Source organism: Leucopleurus acutus, assembly GCF_964270905.1.
Source record: "Leucopleurus acutus genome assembly, chromosome: 1".
Taxonomy (NCBI): domain Eukaryota; kingdom Metazoa; phylum Chordata; class Mammalia; order Artiodactyla; family Delphinidae; genus Leucopleurus; species Leucopleurus acutus.
Window position 1 is genome coordinate 5,597,046 of NC_139142.1, and position 21,019 is coordinate 5,618,064.

Consider the following 21,019-nt stretch of genomic DNA (forward strand, 5'->3'; position numbering starts at 1 on the left):
GTGCGGGTCGCTCTTGCCTGTTTCCAGCCAGGGAGTGTTTCGCATTTCCAGAGCTGGGATGTGTGCGATGAACTTGCTGTGAGGTTGGGCCCCACGTGGTTCCGGGACACATGGCTGGATGTCGGGGTTCAGCTGACTTGAGTTTGGATCCTGGTGCGCCCATAGTTGTGAACTTGGCTGAGGGAGTCCAACACCTGAGCCTCGGTTTCCTCATCTGTAGAATGGGAACAACAGTATCTTTGGAGAGTTGGGTGGCAGGCAGGTGTATGTGGCAAGGCAGGTAAGGGCTCCAGATGAGGTGTGGGATGGAGGCCTGTGCTCCCTCCCTTCCCTCACAGAGGCCAAGGGAAGCTCAGGGCCTGGGATGGTGGGGTTCCTGGGGGCCCTGGGAAACCATGATGAAGGCTACCGTTGCAGCCTCTTCCCCATGGACTCAGTTCAGCCGGATTAGCTGAGGGGACTGGCCCAGTGAAGAGGCAAAGGGCCAGGGCTGGGAGGAGAACTTGTTGAACACTCTAGCTTCTTCCCGGAGAAAAGAGGATTTGCTTTTCCTACTAAGTGCCAGGCACTGTGGAAGAACGTGCTTTGAAATTACACACAAGTCTTGAGAATTTTCTGTCTCCATTTTTGAGGGAGGTATTTGAGGCTCAAAGAGGTTCCCTGATGTTCTGTGGGGCGCACAGCTCACAGATGGCCGGAGTTGGGTTTGGGCCAGGCTCAAAGGTGCACTCTCCCTCAGCGAGGAAAGGGTGCAGGCGGCTCCCTTCACCCTTGGGTGCGAGTGGAAGGCATTTAGTTCTCATCCTCAGACTCATACAGTTGTGGCCCTTGGCTGGCCGGGAGGTCAGACAAAGCTGTCTTTGTCCCTTGTCCCTTCCCAGCAGGTTCCGGGCCCTGCACCCCTGTGGCTTTTCCCCAACGTGGATCCAACTTCCTGACAAGGGCCCCTTGACCTCCAACTGCTCTCACCTGGCTCTGCCCATGGTGGGAACCTCCTTCCACCACCTCCTGGCCCTCGGCCACCTTCCCAGGCCCTGGGAGGCCCAGCACCCCCATGAGGTGGGGATGACGGGCCTGTGTGTGTGCAGCTCCCATAGGGCTCTCTCAGGGCAAAGCCGGCCACCTCCTGACAGCCCCCATGCGTGGGGAGGAAGTCCTCTCAGAGGTTACAAGAGCAGGTCAGAGTCTGCGGGAAGCTGGCTCAGCCCCCTATGGGCCGTGTGACCTTCTCGCTGTGCCTCAGTGTCCTCATCTGTCAGATGGGCACAAGAGTGCTTCCTTCCAGGGCTGGCTGGTGAGGAATACACGAGAGAGTAAGCATCCGGGCCTGGCACAGTGCCGGCTTGTGGGAAGTGCACCATCTCAGGCCTTGTGTCATCACTGTCATAATCGTCATCCTCACGTCCCGTGAGTGATGGAGGCTAGGGCAACGCAGGGTTCAGACCGGAGCCGGACAGAACTGTGGGTGTGGAGACTGCGGCTGCTCTGGGCATGTGCTCACAGTGGCACACACAGGGTGTGTGGGATCACCCCAGGCCTCCCAGCGGACAGTGGGTGCCCAAAACGTGCCTGCACACAGCTGCTGCTCAGGAACCATCAGTTCTCATGACTCAGGCTTGGGTCTGGGCCCTGGAGGGAGGGGCCTGTCTGCAAACAGTGGGGCCGGCGCTGTGCTGGGCCAGCAGGGGTTCCGAACCGGGAAAGGCAGAGCCCCAAGGGCTCGGGCAGATCAGACCCCACCTTGAAGTTCTGCTGTGAAAGGGCTGTAAGCAGTGTTTCTTGAGTGCTCCCCTGGGGCGGGCGGTGGGCTAGGGCAGGGATGCAGGCTGAGTTCTCAAACAGCCCACAGCGGGTGGACAGATGTGCACATAATGCATTGCAGGTTAGAGGGGATTTGGAAATACATGATGCAACTTCTGCGATCTCCTGGGCTGCGATCGCCAGCTGGCAGGGCTTGGAAGCTTTGGGCCGTGTTCCCTGGTCACCTCCTGACCGATGCCCTCATACGAGGCTTGCTCCTGTGGTTTGGGCAGCACAGCGCAGCTGAGCCTCGTCCCAAGGCTCAGCCGATCACCTGCTGCCCCACCGCTCAGCATCCGGGGCTGTGCTGGCCCCATGCGCAGGGCCCAGGCGGGTGTAGGACAAGGACTGTCTCATCTAGCTGCCTTCCCCTCGGTGCCCGTGCAGGCCCCACGTGCCATGGGCCTGGGAGGCCTTTGTGGAGAAACGATCCCTGCTCTTGCTGCCTCGTCTGCTCCATGTGCCCACTGCCCACGTGAGCCCTGCACATAGTAGGACTCAAGCGGTGTCTCTTAAATTAGTGAATGAACTTGAATTGGTGAATGGCTATGTAAACTCCTACTTATCCCCTCAGAACAAACAAAAAAAAAATTTTTTTTTGACGGCAGTTTGGAAACTCCTGAGGTTGTCAAGTTAAAAAAAGAAAGGGTCGTGATGCACTCTGTGGAATGTCGTGAAACATTGTTGGCATTTTAAGCCTAAAATGACTAAATACACTAAATATAGTTTGAAGCTATGTTAGGTGATATCTTATGCTAGCACAAAAAGTCAAAAGGTTAAGAGAAATTTAGGAGAGGAAGAACTTGAAACGGAGAAAATTCTACCCGTTAATGTCGTGAGTGTGTGTGTACATGTGAGCATGTGTGTGCGCACGTGTGTGAGCATGTGTGCATATGTGTGTGTGTGTGTGTGTGTGAGAGCATGTGTGTTGGAAAAAGTCTTCTATTGCAGTGACTCACCGTGGTTCTTCTCCAGAGCTTTAGGAACCTAAGCCTATTCTAGGTACACAGCAGGGGCTCAATAAATGCTCTTGAGTTAGACTGAATGAAGCTTCCTGCTTCACACCCCACTTCTCTTCACCAGGGTGTATTATTTGAAAATTGCTAGCCAGCAGAGGAAAAAAGCCTCAATTATCAGATAAACTCAGTGCAAACATCTGTTAAGGTTTTGACGCTAAAACACAGTTCTCATCTGTCCATCACCCTTCAGTTTACTCACCAGAGTCTACTCCTCAGGGACCGCAGGCATGGAGGTGGGCATGGGGTACAAATATGAGAGGTGAGTTCTGGCTCCCAGGTGGGTTAGTTTCCTGGGGCTGCCATGACAAAGTGCCACCAACTGGGTGAGTTAAACAACAGAAATGTATTGTCTCGTGGTCTTGGAAGTCCAGGATCAAGGTGCCCTGAGGGTCAGCTCCTTCTGAGGGCTGTGAGGGAGAACCTGGCCCAGCCCCCCTCCTTGGCTTGTTGACGGCCGTCTTCATGTTCACATGTCTGTCTCTCTTGTGCCCCAATTTCCCTTTCTTATAAGGACACCAGTCATATTGGATCAGGGTCCACCCTCATGGCCCCATTTTAACTTGATTACCCTCGTAAAGACCTTCTCTCCAATCATGACCACATCCCGAGGCACTGGAGGTGAGGACTCCAACATGTGAATTTGGGGAGGACGCAATCCAAGCCCAGGTATTAGGACCCTGAGGACCTGTGGGAAGGCAGGATCCATGGATCACTACACGGGTGTTGGACCAAGGAAGCTTGGAAACGGGGAAATAGTCGCTGACTGTGCTTGGGAGGACCCAGAGGCCTTCACAGGAGGCAGCACGTAGGTGAGAGCAAAGGGGGGAGCAGGGGTTTGCTGGATCGCCAGGCGGGTGGATGGAGGGTGCTCTCTGGGTGACCACGTGCTGGACTCAGGAGGCGGCCCATAATGAGGGACAGGGCCTCTCGCCGAGTGGGCTGTCGGGGAGAGGATGCTGCGGGTTGGCAGAGGCTGACGCCTGGGCCTTGAATGCTGGGCAAGGACTTGGGCTGGTGTCTGAAGGTCACGGAGGCCTAGAAGAGTTTTATGCAGGGCAGGCACAGAATCAGATTTGGGCTTTCAAAAATTCACTTATACCTTCAGTCTCTCGTTCACTCACTTAAATAATTGCTGGGTGGTTCTTTCCTTGGACGCTGCAGTTATTCTGTCATTGAGTCTGTCAAGGGCACAGAACAGAGTGACCCTGGCCAAGTTATTAACCGCTCTGAGGCCTGGTTTCCCAGCTGTAGAGTGAGGACTCACCATCACCTCCTTCCTGGGGTGCTGGCAGAAGGAGACATTACCATGGACTGACTACCTTGGGCCGGTCCTACAGTCGAGTGTCCATAAATATTAGCTACTAGGATGGAGGAGAAAGGGTAGGAGGAAGAGAAAGATGTAAAGAAAAAGGAGAAGGGGAGGGGGGAGGGGAGGGGAGAGGCAGGCACTGGGGAAGGATGGAGAGGAAACCGAGGGGGGTCCTGGGCTCAGAGCACCCACCCCATCCCTGCCCTGGGGAAGCCTGCGGTGGGGACAGGGGGATGGGCAGGGGTGGGCCGAGGCCAGGAGGAACTGAGAGTCCTGTGGTGACCAAGTGACGCCTTGAGCGTCTGGACCTTCCTCCCTTGTAGGAGCTCCCTGACCCGTGGCTGGCAGACAGCTGCACGGATGGAAGGAGGGAGGGTCTGTTTCCCGGGCTCAGTGTCCACATTTCCGGGGTGGACACACAGATCATTCCCGCAGATGACCTGTCGCTCGAAGACTGACCCGTCCCCGTGGCTGCGCTCAGTTGCGTCGGGATTTGGCTGCTCTTGGAGGAAGAGTGTCCTCTGGATGCCGGCATGGCTCTGCCTCTGCCAGTTTATGAGCTGTGACGCTGCCCGTGGCGGTCTGTGTCCCCTTGCTTGGCACCTCCCGATGGTCCTGTCATTTTAATGACCTGGTGTCACTCGGCGGGAGGACTCCAGTGTGTGTTGAGCGGCAGGGTCCGGCTCTGCGTTCACTCCTCTGTGAGATGGGGCCCCTCGACCCAAGGCTGGTATTTCAGCCGCGGTCTAAGTCCCCCGTGCACCTGGCTGGGTGGTCCCTGGGCTCTTGTCACACAGGTCTCGAGGTTGTAGAAGGAAATGAAATGAAGGCTCTGATCACGGTGTGCTGTGAATGTGTAACAACCGGCTTTCTGGGGCAAAAATTCCCTATCTGGAGCAGTTGCCAGCTTCCATGGTGTAAATACTTCTGGCCAATTCTCCCGAAGGGTGCCACTGGGCACTGAGCTGGGAAGACAGGAGCACCGTCAACTCCTGTGAGCTGGTGTGAGTCTGCTCCCCATGCCACGGATGCCCGGGGGGCGGGGAGACAGCTCGCAGTCCGCGATGGGCATGGTTATCAGTATCTTTGAGGACTGGACATACCGAGTGGATTTGCCAAGTGAAGCAAACAAGCAAACACGTATCAGAGAGCAGATGGTATGACTTGCTGCTACTTGTTTCCTTTGGGTGGCACACAAAACATGAATGTAGGTTATCTCATTGGATCCTTCCACAGAGATGAACAAACGGGCACCCAATTTGCCTGAGTTCCCCAGACAATAAGAGACACAACTCGGCTTGGAACCACGAGGAGGATGATGAAGACGGTCAATAGTAACACTTACAGAAAACCTTCTCTGGGCGTTTGTCATGTGCTAAGAGTATTCTTATAATGCTCACAACACACTTACAAGGTGGGCCTGATGCTTTGCCCAAACTACAGATTATGGAACAGAAGCTCAGAGAGGTTAAGGAACTCACCCTAGGTCACACAGCTTGGAAGTGGTGGATCTGTCGCTTGAGCCCAGGTCTTTCTGCTTCTAAAACTCAGGTCACCACCCAACTCTTATACTGCTGCTCTCCTATTACGTCTTCTGCTGCCTTTTGTTGGTAAAGAATCTCTAGTTTTAGTCCCCAGGTTTTTACAAAACATAAGTCCTGTTTTGGATGCCTTGCCAGGTGCACGTGGACATGGAGAAAGGCCTGGAGTGGTCAGTGAACTTAAACATTGGACCAGTTTTCTGGAGTTCACGTTCCTGTCTCTGATGACAGCCTCGATGGGCTTGGGCAGGTCTTCTCAGCCTCTACTCTTCCATCTGCGGATGCTGAGGCTTAGCCCATGGGAGAAGAGTGAGTGGTGAACCACAGCTCTCCCAGGAGGGCAGTCCAGCCCGGTCCTCAGTTAGTCTGGGGAAAGCACCTAGCGTCTACCCCGGGAGCCACAGCCCAGCTGGTGAAGGGTGAGTGATGGAGCCTTGGGGAGAGGCCAGGTTCTGGTGCCTTTCCTGCCCCATCCTGGGAGAAGAGAAGGTGTTGCAGGGCAGTTGGCAGGTGGCCAGGGAAAGAAGATTTTTGTAGCAAGTTCCCGGTGCTCCGAATGACCCAGGTAGAGCAAGAGGCTGAGCGAGGTTGAAGCTGCAGGGGATGGGGTAGGGGTGCTCAGGGATCCCAATGCCATTCCATCCAGCTGGGTCTGTACTGGCAGAGGTGAGAGGTAGATGGATATTTTGGGAGGGAGATTCTATGAGGAAGAGGGGAAAGGGCATAGGCCTTGGAGGCAGAGACATCTGGGGGCCTCGGGACAGTGGGCAAGTCACTTTACTACTCAGAACCTCAGTCTACCCTCAGTCTGTCCATCTGTGTAATGGGTGTGATAGTGCACCCTTCCAGAGGTGAGATAAGGAATCTAAAGTGCCTGGCACAGGGCCTGATACACAGTAGGCGCTCAGTGGATAGAGATTTCCTCCCCCTTCCTTGCTCTCCGTATCACATCCCTCTTTGTGATCGGCCAGGGAATAAGCGCTGACTTCCTGGTGCTTCTTTTGCCCCAGGGAGAGGCATTGGCAGGTGGCCTCCTAGGACCGGCCTTGCTCCTCCCTGGATGCCCTTGTGTTTCTGGGCTCTGGACGGGACCTCCCGGAGCTGAAAGGTGGCATTGTGTACGTGGGCTGACGCCTTTGCCCTCCCAGGGCTCTGCCGACACTGGCCCACCAAGGCCAGGACAAAGCCCTATTATGAAGGATGCTCACATACATGTCTCAAGTGCGTGAACCTGCCGCCCCAGCCCGCCCTGGCCCACGGAGGGCTGGCATCGCTCTGCCCAGCGATTGTTCCTATAGCGCCAGGGAGGTCACCGAGGGTGATGCTGCCCAGGGGCGCCTTTTGTGGGTGTGGACCCTGAACCTGCTCTTGCTGAGATGGGACCAGCTGTTCTGCATCTCTGCTGTGGTCCTGGTCGCAGATTGTGGCCCTGGTGGGAGGGAGGACTCTGGAAGGAGGGATGCCCGTGCTCTGTTCAGCATCAGGGTGGGAAGCCAGGTCCCAGGGTTTCCTTTAAAATGGAGTAGGTGTTAACTGGAGGACGCCGCACTTGTTGGCAGCAGAGAGGAGGACCACGTTTGTTCTTCCAGTCAGTCAATATTTGCTGAGAGCCCGTGACGGGCCAGGCTCTGTGGATGCACAGAAACAGGTACACACACATAGATACACACAGAGGCGGAAACTCGTGGCAGGGTTGAGATGGAAACCTAGTTCTGCTGATTCTAAAACCTGTGTTTGTGGTTTTTTTTTTTTCTGGATTCACATTTTTCTGTCCATGGTCATGGCTTCATAAATCAGAGGACCTCCTCTGGAAGCTGAGGCCCAGAGAGGGTACATGGCCTGCCACCATCACACAGCAGAGGTTGGCACCTCAACCAGGGGTTGAGAGCCCTGGCCTCAGAGCTCCAGCCCGGACTTGCCAAGTCTCGGTGCCTGTCAGCTCTTGCGTCCTGAGATTTGGGTCTGTGAGTCTGCAGCACAGACTGGACAGGCTGCGTTTTTCGGGGAAAGGGCCTTGTGGTCACTTGGAAGACAGGACAGTTAGTGGGTAATGAGACAGTGGCTTGTCTGTCTCCTGCAGGAAAGCAGTGGGGATTCACCCAGGTGAGGACAGGTAATTTTGGCAGGGGTGAAATTGCAAAATGCATGTTGTCATTTTGACTAGTGAATTGGTTTAACAATAGTGCCTGTCCATTGTACTGTAGACAGTAGTTCAAGGTGAGAACATCCCTTCCAGGCTCCGTAATTCCCTGGTACCACCACTCTCAGGGGTGGGGAGGAACCATCACTTGAAAGAAACTTCAGCTAGAAGAGAAGTTTATGCTCCTAAGCTTTGCCTGGGGTGCATTTCTTATCTGTGAGTAATAGGTTTTTCACAATCCACCTTTTATGTTCATTTCATATGCGCCACGCTAAGCCAAAGTTCTCTTAAAGGAGAAGGCCCTGATTATTTCCTGAGTGGTGCAGCCCAGCTCAGAGCCTGGGTAAACCTTGGGAGCCTACTCCTCCAACCACCCTTTCATCAACAAAAACTTAAATCGAGACTATGTACTTCTGCGACATCTAGACCAAAAAACCAAACAGAATGAAAACGCCCAAGCCTCAAAGATTTCAAAGAAAACACAGCTTTAGGGGCTTTTGAAGGTGAACATGAAAACCCCAGACAGTAGTATACTGTATGTTGTGCATGTCACAGCGGCTGGCCAGCGATCCCGGGACAGGCGGTCACTGTGCCGGGCTGGCAGGCAGGAGCCTTCTTCCTGCCAGGATAGGTTGCGATGCTGATCTGTCTTTTGCTCTCGTGAACCATGAGTGTCTGTCTATATCCCTCTTCAGATGAGTGGGGCATTTCCTGGTTCTCTGCGTGAGCTTAAAGTACCCTCTAAGCAAGGTGGAATCAACCTCTATGAAAGTACTCTACAGCAATTCTATATAAATCGTTGCAATTCATTAATGAGGGTTTTTTTTTTTTTACTTATCGATTTCTAGGTTTATAGGCAACAAAGGCTCAGAGAGGCCAAGTAATTGGCTCAAGGTCACACAGCAGGTACGGTATGGAGCCAGGACATGAACCTGCTTCTAACGCCCTTCTGTCTTCTGTATCATGGCCAGTCATCATGCCCAAGAAGGTCTCAAAATAAGTCTACACTCCATCACATCGATTCCTCCTCTCCCTGTCTTTCCACAACAGAGTTGAGGGCTGTTTTTTACCACACTCATCAACCTTTATTTTTTTGCTTTCTGAAAATATCTGTAGCTGTGGGTCAGAGGCCGGAGCTGAGTGAGGGTGCATCGGGGGTGTCCGAAGGTTAATTTCCAGCCCTCCCCTGGGAGGCAGATAAACAAGCTCCTGGGACTCACACAGAACATTTTTTAGTGTCTTGCACTTTTGGTAAGTGACAGTTTTGCAAATTGCGGGTAAAGAACTTAAATGTCTAATTAAATCCCAAAGATGTACAGGAGTTTGAAACCAGTGATTGATGTTCACGGAGGTGCGGGTCCCTGATGGAGGCTGCCTGACAGAGGCTGCAAAGCCCGTTCGGCAACTGATGTCTTGTTGTGATCGGGGTTGTCATTTTTTCATTACTGATTAAAATTAAAAATCTGCTCGGCAAATCCATTGTAAAAATTCCCTTCATGAGCATTGACGGGTACAAATTATTTTGTCAATCGTCTGGCAATCAAAATGGGGCTGGAGACGGTTTCTAGCCCACACTTCTTTTTTATCCCCCTCTCGCTCATGCCAGTGACTTTTCACAGCAAAGTTTTCAAAAGCATAGGTAACCGTCTTGGCAGTGCTTAAAAAAATGAAAGATTCATCTCTATGTTTTAATGAAATGTTCTGTTTATGTGCACCCCTCCCCCTGCCAAGAGAGGAGGGGAAGGTTTGTGGTGGGAGAGCCAGTCTGCACTCTGTAATTGTCTAATGCCTTGTAATGACAGGTGGATAATAGTAATAAAAGCCTTTATTAGGATAGAAATCTGTTTTGAGAATGGAAGCGTAAATTGCCTAAAACTGCAAGGCAGAAAAGGAATCTTGCTAACCTGCAAACCAGGTGGAAAATATTTACAGCTACTCCTTTGAGATGGTTTTTGACTTGGAATCCATGTGTCACTGAAGGAAGGGAGACATGCAGGTGGTGCAGAGCCGTGTACATAGAGTACTGAGTCGGGAGACCTGGACTCTAGGTTTGGCCTAGTGCTGTGTGACTTTGGGCAGGTCAGCTCCCTCTCTGGGCCACATTTCCTCTGGTGCCAGCATCCTCTCCAATACACACTCTGCAGACGTGTTCATTCATCTGAAGTCTGGGAGTCAGCCAGGCATTTAAAGGTGCCCAGGATTCATCTCTGAAGGCACAATGTGGTTCTGGGAAGAGACCATCCCTGAGTTTGTAGCCAGAAGCTCTGGGTTGGATCCTGGTCAGCCACCTGGTCTTGAGAATTTACTCTTGTCTTTGAGCCTCAGTCCCGTGAGTCTCAGTGATTAAGAAAGCTAACATCCAAGGAGTATCCAGTGGGTGCCTGCCCTGTGGTAGTCACTGAATCTATGAATTAAAAAAAAAATCGCAATCAGGTGTACAAAGAAGGCTTTAAAGGCTTCTGAGAAAGAGAATGACTCCTTGTGTGTGTGTCACGTGGGCCTCTAGACCCCCTACGATTCTGATCACCAATTACCATGTGTGGATTTTTTCCCCACATCAAGTGGTTCTCAGACTCCAGCTGGGTGTCCTACTATTCAACTCAGTTCTGACGGTACCCACTGGGGGACAGCGTCAGATCCTACAGGTTAAAGGCTCTGTCCTACAAGACTGCCCCCACTTCAGACACCAATCACAAGTTCAGGCTGTCGCCTGTGCTTCTGACTGACTGTGCATTGGAGATTTCAATGACCACGTTCCCCCACCCCCGCCCCCGTTCAATTAATTTGCTAGAACAGCTCACAGAGGTAGAGAAACATTTTACTTACTAGATTACCAGTTTATTAGAAAAGGATATAACTCAGGAACAGTCAGATGGAAGAGATGCATAGGGAAAGATATGGGGGAAGGGGTGTGGAGATTCTATACCCTCTTCAAGCCTGTAACCCTCCTCGAATCTCCAAGTGTTCACGGACCTCCAGTCCCTTCCCCCTACCTGGAGGTCAGGGGGGGCGGAACTGAAAATTCCAGCCCTCCAATCACATGATTGGTTCCCCTGGCAACCATCCTTAGGTGCTTTCCAAAAATTACTTCATTCCCATAAACTCAGGTGAAGTTGAAAGGGGTTTGTTATGAATATCAAGACACCTTTATCTCTCTTATCACTTAGGAGATGCAAAGGGTTTTAGGACATCTATGCCAGAAGCAGGGAGGAAGACCAAATATATATTTCTTGTTATAAATCACAAAATCATCCCCACACCAGCTCTCACAGGCAACCGCAACCTGGTACTGGGCCCCTTGCACTACACTCAGTGGAGTTGGGGACTCTGCTCTTGGCTACAGGGGTTGGGAGAGCAAGAACTGATCTCATCCATTTCTGGGTCCTCAGAGCCCCACCCAGTGCTTTGTCCCAAAAAGATGCTTTGTCCACCATTTAGAATAAGGAATGAATGCTTGATCGAGGACACTCACAGGGAACACAGAAACAGGAATCTCCCCAAACTAGATAAGGCTGATCACGAGAAGACCTGAAGCCAGTACCTGGGCATGGGTACCCAGCAGCATCCAGCTACATCCTTACAAGCACCCCATTCAACTCACACAAGGTCGGGATCCCAGGGTGAGATACCACCCTTTCTGTGGTTCTTAGATATGTGCAGGAGTGGAGCTGCAAGAGGCGCCTTCTGGAACTGTAACTTAGACTTAATTCTGTTTGGGGCTGTTTGTTTATAATTCATGCGCCTCATTTTTCCCTTCCTTGCTTCTAAAAATCTTAAGGTTTCCATTCTTCCGGGAAAGGTAAAGGCAGAATCTGTTTTTGAAGGATTGAGATCCTAGGGTCATCTTTAATGAAAAACAATGTGCCTTCTGTCTTTTTATAGACCTGTCTGCTTATTAAGTACCTTGAACAAATCACAGCACAGAGAAAGAATTTGTAAACAATTGAAATCAGGAGGTTCAGAATTCCAAACCTCCATGCTTTTATAACTGAACTGGAATATTTATGTCTCTTCACACAGAGTTGGCATGTGAGCCTCATACAGAGAAGGGGATATTATAAAATGCAAATAAATCCACATTTTCCTCCCTTCATTACACAGCAGGAACAGGGCTGTTGGGAATAAAGGCCATGGATATTTGAACGGTTAAAAAAAAAAACAGTTTAATGATTGGGCAATTTTCTGTTTTGGAAAATGGTTCATTCCGTTTTATAGGATGATTTCCCCAAACCTATATTTTGTGGATATTCTGCTAATGTGCGGACCCACAGCTAGAAAGATGAGCGTGCGTTTTCCACACCCCTGAAGTATGAGCTCATGCAGGCATTCCTGGATGCTGGTGAGAATCCTGCATCCAGGAATCCTGGGGAGACAAGTTCTCTCCTGTTCCCATCTCCGCGAGGCTGATGCAGACAGGACATTTGGGGGAGTGTTATCTGAGACTCCACTGTCCATTTGCATGTCCACCCACTTACCTTATGGACCCATCATTGTTGAACTAAGTTTAATTTAATTATTTTTCTCCCCACACTCACAGAGGACCTTGTATTCCATGCAGGCAGTAGGAGTGCAGGAATTAATCAGACACAGTCTTTGCCCTCAAGGAACATGCCAAACTAATTGGAGAGACAAACACAGGCAGAGCAGGAGAGAAGGGCTGGATAGGGGAACTCTGAGGACAGGATGGGTCACCTTTGAATTCCATCCTGGTTGCAGAAGCTATCAATCAACAATAGTTCTAATTGATGTGAATAGCCTGAACTGATGCCATGGTCAGCTGACAGCCCTCTGCCACACTTCCAACCTGTATCAGTGACAGACATTACTAATTGATCATGGCACTCTTTCCATTTCAGCCAGGGGCAACCATCGCCAGTGCATTGCAATTGGCACAAGAGGGTAAATCTAGGTGTTAGCTGGGGTCCGGTGGTTGGAGAGAGCTCTGAGTTAGGACTTAGGAGACATGTTTGCTGCTGGTTGTCTGGATAACACGGGACTATTAAATGAGGAAATGATAGAGGATCTTTAAAGTCTTTTCCAGCTCTGACATGTTAGCCACAAGTAAACTACCGAGGACATATTTCAGGCAGTACGCATTGGTTGAGGACCTACTGTGTGTTGGGAATTGCATTAGCTCTGAGGCTGTGAGAAGTAAAAGACACTGTCATTAGGAGGAGGTGGGCATGTACACAGCCAATCCCAATATCTCCTGGGTATGAATGAAAAATAACAGAAGTTGGTGAAGGGCTCTGGGAGATAGGAGAGGAAAAGATGAATTGTGGGGAAGACTGGGAAGGCTTCCTGGAGGAGATGACATGTGACCTAAGCCTTGATGAATGAAAAGGAATCCAATAAGCCAAGAGGATTTGATTTGCCATTAAAGTGAGGAGATTCCTGTTCTTCCCTCTCTGAGCCTTCATTTCTTCATCTGCAAAGTGGGATCATAACAACCACCTCTCATTAAGACCGAAAAATGGCTGGGAAATGTGCTTTGGAGTGTGCCCTATAATGTTTTATACAAACGTCCATTATTATTATTATGTTCATTCGTTCATTCAAGAAATATTTATTGAGTATCTACTATGCGTCAGGCCTACTCAGACCCTGGGGATAAAGAGGCCGAGGGAGAGGTAGCATCTCTTCTGCCGAGTCTGCATTCTGGTCGGCATTTCAAATTTTGTTGGCCATCCTAGCGTGTGAACGTGCCGGCGTAAGACACTTCGAAGCCTGGAAGTTGGTGAGGTTGAACGTGGTGAATTTCACAAACAAGTGAAATACTATTTCAAGGAAAGAGTTTGTCCTTTGGAGGTGGCTCTGCTCCCCTGGAGATCTTCCAGAACTGGTTTGCTGTTGTGTGGGTGAGAAGAATCATCACCATAAAGGCAAAGAACATGAGCTAATGCTTGCAGAGGGCTTAACATAGCTCCTGGCCCGGGGTGCATGCTCTGCAGACACAAACTGAAGTCCAAATTTGTCTGCATGCCGCAGAGCAGACAAATGCCACGGCCCTACTTGACCCTCCCGTGAGCTCCTGGGCCCCCTTTGCAGACGTGGGCACTGAGGTTTGCCGGGGCCAATGCCTGCTGCAGGGTCACACAGCCTGGGGGTGGCCGAGCGGCCGTAGCTCCCGGGAGCCCAGTTCAAGCAAGCCTGCCCCAACTCCACTCAGTGGGATCAGTTCCCCCACCTGCGTGTTGCCTGGTTCCCAGCTTAGGCCTTGTGGGGACAGTGAGGGTGGGCAGGGTGAGAGGCCTGAGCCTGGAGCCTGTGTCTGGACCAAATCCTGGCTTCACTGCTTATTAACCATGGGCCCCAGGTCACGGCACCTCTCTGAGTCCGTTTCCTCATCTGTAGCATGGGGATGCGTGAAGGGCGAGGAGAGGGAGGGAGGCCTCTGGGCCGCTTTGCCATCCACCTGGAAGCTGCCGTCACTAGGCCATGAGCACAAGGTGTCCTGAAACGCTCTCTGCTTCTCTCTCAGGCTGATGCATTCTTGTCGTGGGCGATGTTCCCACTATCAGACATTTGGTGGAATCATAAAAATCCATTCCCACTCTGCTTAATACATTTTCATGCTTCTTCCTTGACAGGCCTGGGTACATCAGATTCGGGGTCCCGCTGTCTCGGAGCCCACGCTTCTGGTGTCCTTGGGAACAGAAGGTGTTTGGGGACAGCCCAGGCAAGAGACCTGGGCTGCTGAAACAAAAGGAGAGAAGGTGAGGTCAAGGGCAAGAGTCAGGCCAGGCCCCCGGGTGTGCCCAGTGCTGCTTCCTGTAGCCTCCATCAGCCAGAGGCTCACACACACTCAGCGCTTGGGTTTAAGCCCTGTTTCTAACCACGTGCCCACAGTTAACCTCTCCGAGCCTCGGTATTTATGAAACGGGAAAAATAAAAATGCCCACCCATCCGGTTAAGCGATTAAACTGTGTGATGCTTGAAGACAGCTGTGTCTGTGCCCAGCTCCTGGTAAGAACCCAGTGATGCTGCAGTAAGCAGGTATTAGTATTATAAGTCAGCGGCGTATGCTGAATTCTGAGCTTTATCTATGTGTCTCATTTAGAAAAGTCACAATAACCTGGGGACTGGGAGAGTGAGTATCATCTTCATTTTGTTGATAAGAAAACTGGGTTTAGGAAGGGGAGCGATGTAGCAGAGTGATGCCCTGAGATTTCGCCAAATCCACCAGTGTGATCTCTCTGCCATACACACCTGAGCCCAGGTTCAGGGCACCCCGGGGTGGTGAGGGCCAGCTGGGGACTCCAAAGCCACACGTCAGCCAACTGTAGCAGGTTTAACCAATGCTTCTGGAGGGCTCTCCCTCTGGAAATGCAAACACGCTGGTTCCCAAGGACTGGAAGCCTCAAGCAAGTGCGGCCCTAAAACCTCACAGGGGGTTTTGCCGCTATGGCTTTTCTGGCAACAAAAGCTGTTGATTTATTTTTCAGGCCGAGTGGCGAGTTGAGCGCATCCTCTACAACCTGCTATTAGACACTCCTCACTGTGTTCTGCGAGGAGGGCTCAGGGGTAGAGCCCGGTGTGTGCTGGGATCCCAGGTCTCTCCTTTCTTCCCTCTTGATTGGGAGCACACCAGGGATTTCTTTTTCTTTTCTTTTTTTTAATTGAAGTATAGTTGATTTACAATATTGTGTTAGTTTCAGGTGTACAGCAAAATGATTCGGTTATACATATATATGTATATATATCTATATTCCTGTTTTCCCCAATTCTTTTCCATTATAGTTTTTTTTTTACAAGATACTGAATATAGTTCCCTGTGCTATCACATAGGGGATTTCTTTCTGCATGAGTCTTTCTCCCTCACAGGACTGTGCACACCCCCTCGGAACTCGACGAAGGCTTGCAGGACTGACCACATTTGATACTGACTCAGAGGCTGGTCTCCTCCTCTTGGAGAGGCGCCCCAAACTCCTCACTCCCAGGCCAGCCTCCTTTTCTGTCCTTGAGTGTTTCCAAACACTGCTTTGGGACCAACTCCTGGAGAAACTTCTGTGGATACAGATGCAAATATGGAAGGCTGGGCCCCAAAGGGCTTCTGGTGATTCTGACGTGCTGCCCCCGTGGATGGCTTTGTCTCTCTGTCCTCCCCACGCCACAATGCACACGTCTCAGGGCAGGTTCTTGTCTCTCTTGTTTTCTAATATATCCTCAGAGCCTAGAACAGCACAGAGCAGGTGCTCAAGAAGTGGAATGAACGGATGCAGGGATAGATCAATGGATGCCAGGTGATTCAGCCTTAACCTGGATATATTTTAGGTGAGCTGTTATTTCTCCATGGTTATGTCCCAGCAACTGGTACAGGGTCTTGCGTTCAACATCTGCTTAATCAGGGAGCTGGACCCGATTATTCACTAAGTCGTGAGCATCTCCCCTTTCCATGCCTAGGATTTGGCTCAAGACCTGGAATAACTGGTGCTTGTTAATGTCTGTTGAGGTGAAGAGCTGGTGTGAAACTTAAAACCCCAAGTCAGGGATCCTTTCGTTCTACCCCCTGGTACTTTTATTTAGTAAGAGTCTGTGGGTGATACACCTTTGTACATCTGAAAATGTCCTTTACAGTTCTCACTCTTGAACAGGGGGCTGCTAGTACCTCCCATAAGTCTTTACACTTGAAGAGTGATGACAGGAGGTCTGCTATTATTCAGTCTTTCCTGTCTTCTCTCTCTGGTGACCTTTCAGCTCTTCTCTTTGTCTTGGTTGTTTGATAGGTCCACCATGCTCTATTTACATGGCTTTGAGTCGATGTGGAGCCTCGTGTGTTTTCAATTCTGAAAAATTGCCGGCGCTCAGCCCTTCATTGTCTCTCTCTTCCACATTCTTTCTTATTTTCCTCTCCATCACTTTATTAGGCATGGTAAGTAGAACTGTATGAATTTGTTGATAGTCAACCATTTTTGACCTACGAAAATAGTTCATTTTAATAGATTGGAGCTTCTCTCTCTGCCATGCAGATCTCAAATTATGCTTTCATATTATCCATTTATTTATCTCTTTTTTTTATCTACATTCTGTGTGATTTCCAAATGTCTATTTTGGAGTTCAATATCTTTGCTTCAATGCATCTATTTTTCTATTTAACCTGTCTATTGAACTTTTCTATTTTATTCATTGTAGTTGTCATTTTTAGCATCTCCATTTAGTTCTTTTCAGATGTGTCTTTACTTTTCCATGCAACCTTGTTTTTGTATGTATTTCTTCCTATCTTTCTTTGAAGATTTTACATATGCTTATTTTAAAGTTTCAACTTTTTATTTCTAGTTCTTGGGGTGAATTTCTCTAGTTTGCTATGTCTTTTGATTGTACTAGACCTCAGGGTGGATTTTTTGCTCCCGTGGATTGTAATTTTTATTGTGAGCTCACCTTTAATGGGGCAGCTTTTCATAGGAGCCTTGTTCTCTGGAGTTTTAGAGGTACCCCTTCTGGTAGTTTCACATATGCTTCACTGCTAGGATCCTGTGGGTTTTATCAGCGCTGGACGGATTTGATAATAATGTTTTAGCTTGGAGTTTCATGGATGGGCTATGCTTCATGGTTCCTGGCTTTAGGAAGGGGGTCAGACACATACTCTGCCTTACTTAAGCCTGAAGTTTCCTTTCTTCCCCTAGACTCCAGCTCCTATAATTCAGTCCAAATACCCTGTGAGTTGTTTGTCTTCAGCTTTTATCAACTCCTCTAGTTCGAGTTTTAACTTCATTTTGAGCTCCTGGAGATTTTCCTTTCTTTGCTTTTGAAATTGGCTTTGTATGGAAATCATTTGTTGTTACCTCGTATCCAACATTTTTAACAGTTTGAACTGAGTGGGGTGGACAGTCATGCAGGGTCCGCTCAGTCTACCATACCGACTGGATATCTGAGGATCAAGAGTTATTGTTATGGATATTTTTATTATCATGAAAGGAGCTACATAAGTCACCAGAATAAGACAATGGATGTCAATCTGTTTCTAAACTTTAAAGTTCTCTAACAATGGTAGGTATGAGATGCTCAATTTCTGTTCCTAAAGGAGGGACTTAAATTACCTTGTATGTACTGAACTTGTGAAGATGGCTGCCTGCATTTGCAGGCTCCACTTTCCTTTTATTTTTTTGCGGTACGCGGGCCTCTCACTGTTGCGGCCCCTCCCGTTGTGGAGCACAGGCTCCGGACGCGCAGGCTCAGCGGCCATGGCTCATGGGCCTCGCCGCTCCGCAGCATCTGGGATCTTCCCGGACCGGGGCACGAACCCGTGTCCCCTGCATCGGCAGGCGGACTCTCAACCACTGTGCCACCAGGGAGGCCCCAAGGCTCCACTTTCTTATTTCCCTCCCAGAAAGGGTATGAGTCAAGGTCACTGATATGACCTCCAACTGGCCACATCCAGCGGGCAGTTCTCTGTTCTCATCTTGCTCACTTGGCTCAGCTAACCACTCTTTCCTTCCCCCAATTCTTTCTTTGCAGCGCTTCCAGAATACTGCACTCGCCTGATTTCTACCCACCTCCCTGGCCGCTGTTCCCACACTCCTTTACCCAGCTCCTAAAGATCGGGTGCCCCCAGGCTCTCTTCTCTTCTCTGGGTGCCATCTGGTCCATGGTCCCACCTCCCAGCTGTATCCCCCAAATTCATATGCTTTTCTCCAGCCCCATTGCTACCATGATAGTCCATCATCTTTTGCTAGACTGAGAAATTCTCTTAACTGGTCTCCTTGTTTCCCAACTTATCTTGCCATTATCCTGACTCCATCTAGCAGGGTCAGACACCCTGTAGTTCCACTGCTTAAAACCCACCAATGGATTCCCGTTGCCCATAGAACAAAGCCCAATGCAACCCCTTATCGTGGCCTTCAAGGCATCCTCTGATCTGGTCCCTGCATTCCCCTGCAGCCTCACCTCCTTCCTCCTGATAGCTCACATGCTCTAGCGTGGCCTTCTCACTCTGCCCCAGGGCCTTTGCACTTGCAGACCCTTTGCCCCAGCCATCTCTCCATGGCTACCTCCTTCGTATCATTCAGCCTCAGCTCAAGTGCCAGCTCCACACTGATGACTCTGGCTAAGGCAGCCCACGCCCTCCACAGTCATCCTCTCTTCCATTACTCTGCTCCACTCTTCAAGATACTGTCAGGACCTCCATCAGTCAGCCTCTCTTCCATTACTCTGCTCCACACTGATGACTCTGGCTAAGGCAGCCCACGCCCTCCGCAGTCATCCTCTCTTCCATTACTCTGCTCCACTCTTCAGGACACTGTCAGGACCTCCATCAGTCAGCCTCTCTTCCATTACTCTGCTCCACACTGATGACTCTGGCTAAGGCAGCCCACCCCCTCCACAGTCAGCCTCTCTTCCATTACTCTGCTCCACTCTTCAAGATACTGTCAGGACCTCCATCAGTCAGCCTCTCTTCCATTACTCTGCTCCACTCTTCAGGACACTGTCAGGACCTCCATCAGTCATCCTCTCTTCCATTACTCTGCTCCACACTGATGACTCTGGCTAAGGCAGCCCACCCCCTCCACAGTCATCCTCTCTTCCATTACTCTGCTCCCCTCTTCAGGACACTGTCAGGACCTCCATCAGTCAGCCTCTCTTCCATTACTCTGCTCCACTCTTCAGGACACTGTCAGGACTTCCCTGGTGGTCCAGCGGCTAAGACTCCTTGCTCCCAATGCAGGGGGTCTGGGTTTGATCCTTGGTGAGGGAACTAGATCCCACGTGACACAACTAAGAGTATGCATGCTGCAACTAAAGATATGGCATGTCTCAACTAAGACCCAGTGCAGCCAAATAAATAAATAAAATAAAAAAGACTTTGTCATCAAATATGATCTCACTTGTGTCTTTACCCATTTAGGGTCTCTCCCCAACAAGAATGTGAGCTCTACCAGGGCAGGGATGGGGTCTGCTTGCCACTGGTGATTTTCCACTATTGAGAATAAGGCCTGGCATTTTGTAGGTACTCAACAATTATTTCTGGAAGAAATGATTGACTCGAGGCAAGAATATACAATGGAGAAGAGACAGGCTCTTCAATAAGTGGTGCTGGGAAAACTGGACAGCTACATGTGAAAGAATGAAATTAGAGCACTCCCTAACACCATACACAAAAATAAACTCAAAATGGATTAGAAACCTAAATGTAAGGCCAGACACTATAGAACTCTTAGAGGAAAATATAGGCAGAACACTCTATGACAGAAATCACAGCAAGATCCTTTTTGACCCACCTCCTAGAGAAATGGAAATAAAAACAAAAATAAACAAATGGGAGCTAATGAAATTTAAAGCTTTTGCACAGCAAAGGAAACCATAAACAAGACCAAAAGACAACTCTCAGAATGGGAGAAAATATTTGCAAATGAAGCAACTGACAAAGGATTAATCTCCAGAATTTACAAGCAGCTCATGCAGCTCAATAACAAAAAAAACAAACAACCCAATCCAAAAATGGGCAGAAGACCTAAACAGACATTTCTCCAAAGAAGATATACAGATTGCCAACAAACACATGAAAGGATGCTCAACATCACTAATTATTAGAGAAATGCAAATCAAAACTACAATGAGGTATCACCTCACACCAGTCAGAATGGCCATCATCAAAAAATCTACAAACAATAAATGCTGGAGAGGGTATGAAGAAAAGGGAGCCCTCTTGCACTGTTGGTGGGAAGGTAAACTGATACAGCCACTATGGAGAACAGTATGGAGGTTCCTCAGAAAACTAAAAATAGAACTACCATATCAGCCAGCAATCCCACTACTGGGCATATACCTTGAGAAAACCATAACTCAAAAAGAGTCATGTACCACAATGTTCACTGCAGCTCTATTTACAATAGCCAGGACATGGAAGCAACCTAAGTGTCCATCATCGGATGAATGGATAAAGAAGATGTGGCACATATATATGATGGAATATTACTCAGCCGTAAAAAGAAACGAAATTGAGTTATTTGTAGTGAGGTGGATGGACCTAGAGTCTGTCATACAGAGTGAAGTCAGGAAGAGAAAAACAAATACTGTATGCTAACACATATATATGGAATCTAAAAAATAAAAATGGTTCTGAAAAACCTAGGTGTGGGACAGGAATAAAGACACAGATGTAGAGAATGGACTTGAGGATATGGGGAGGGGGAAGGGTAAGCTGGGACGAAGTGCAAGAGTGGCATTGACATATATACATTACTAAATGTAAAACAGATAGTAAGTGGGAAGC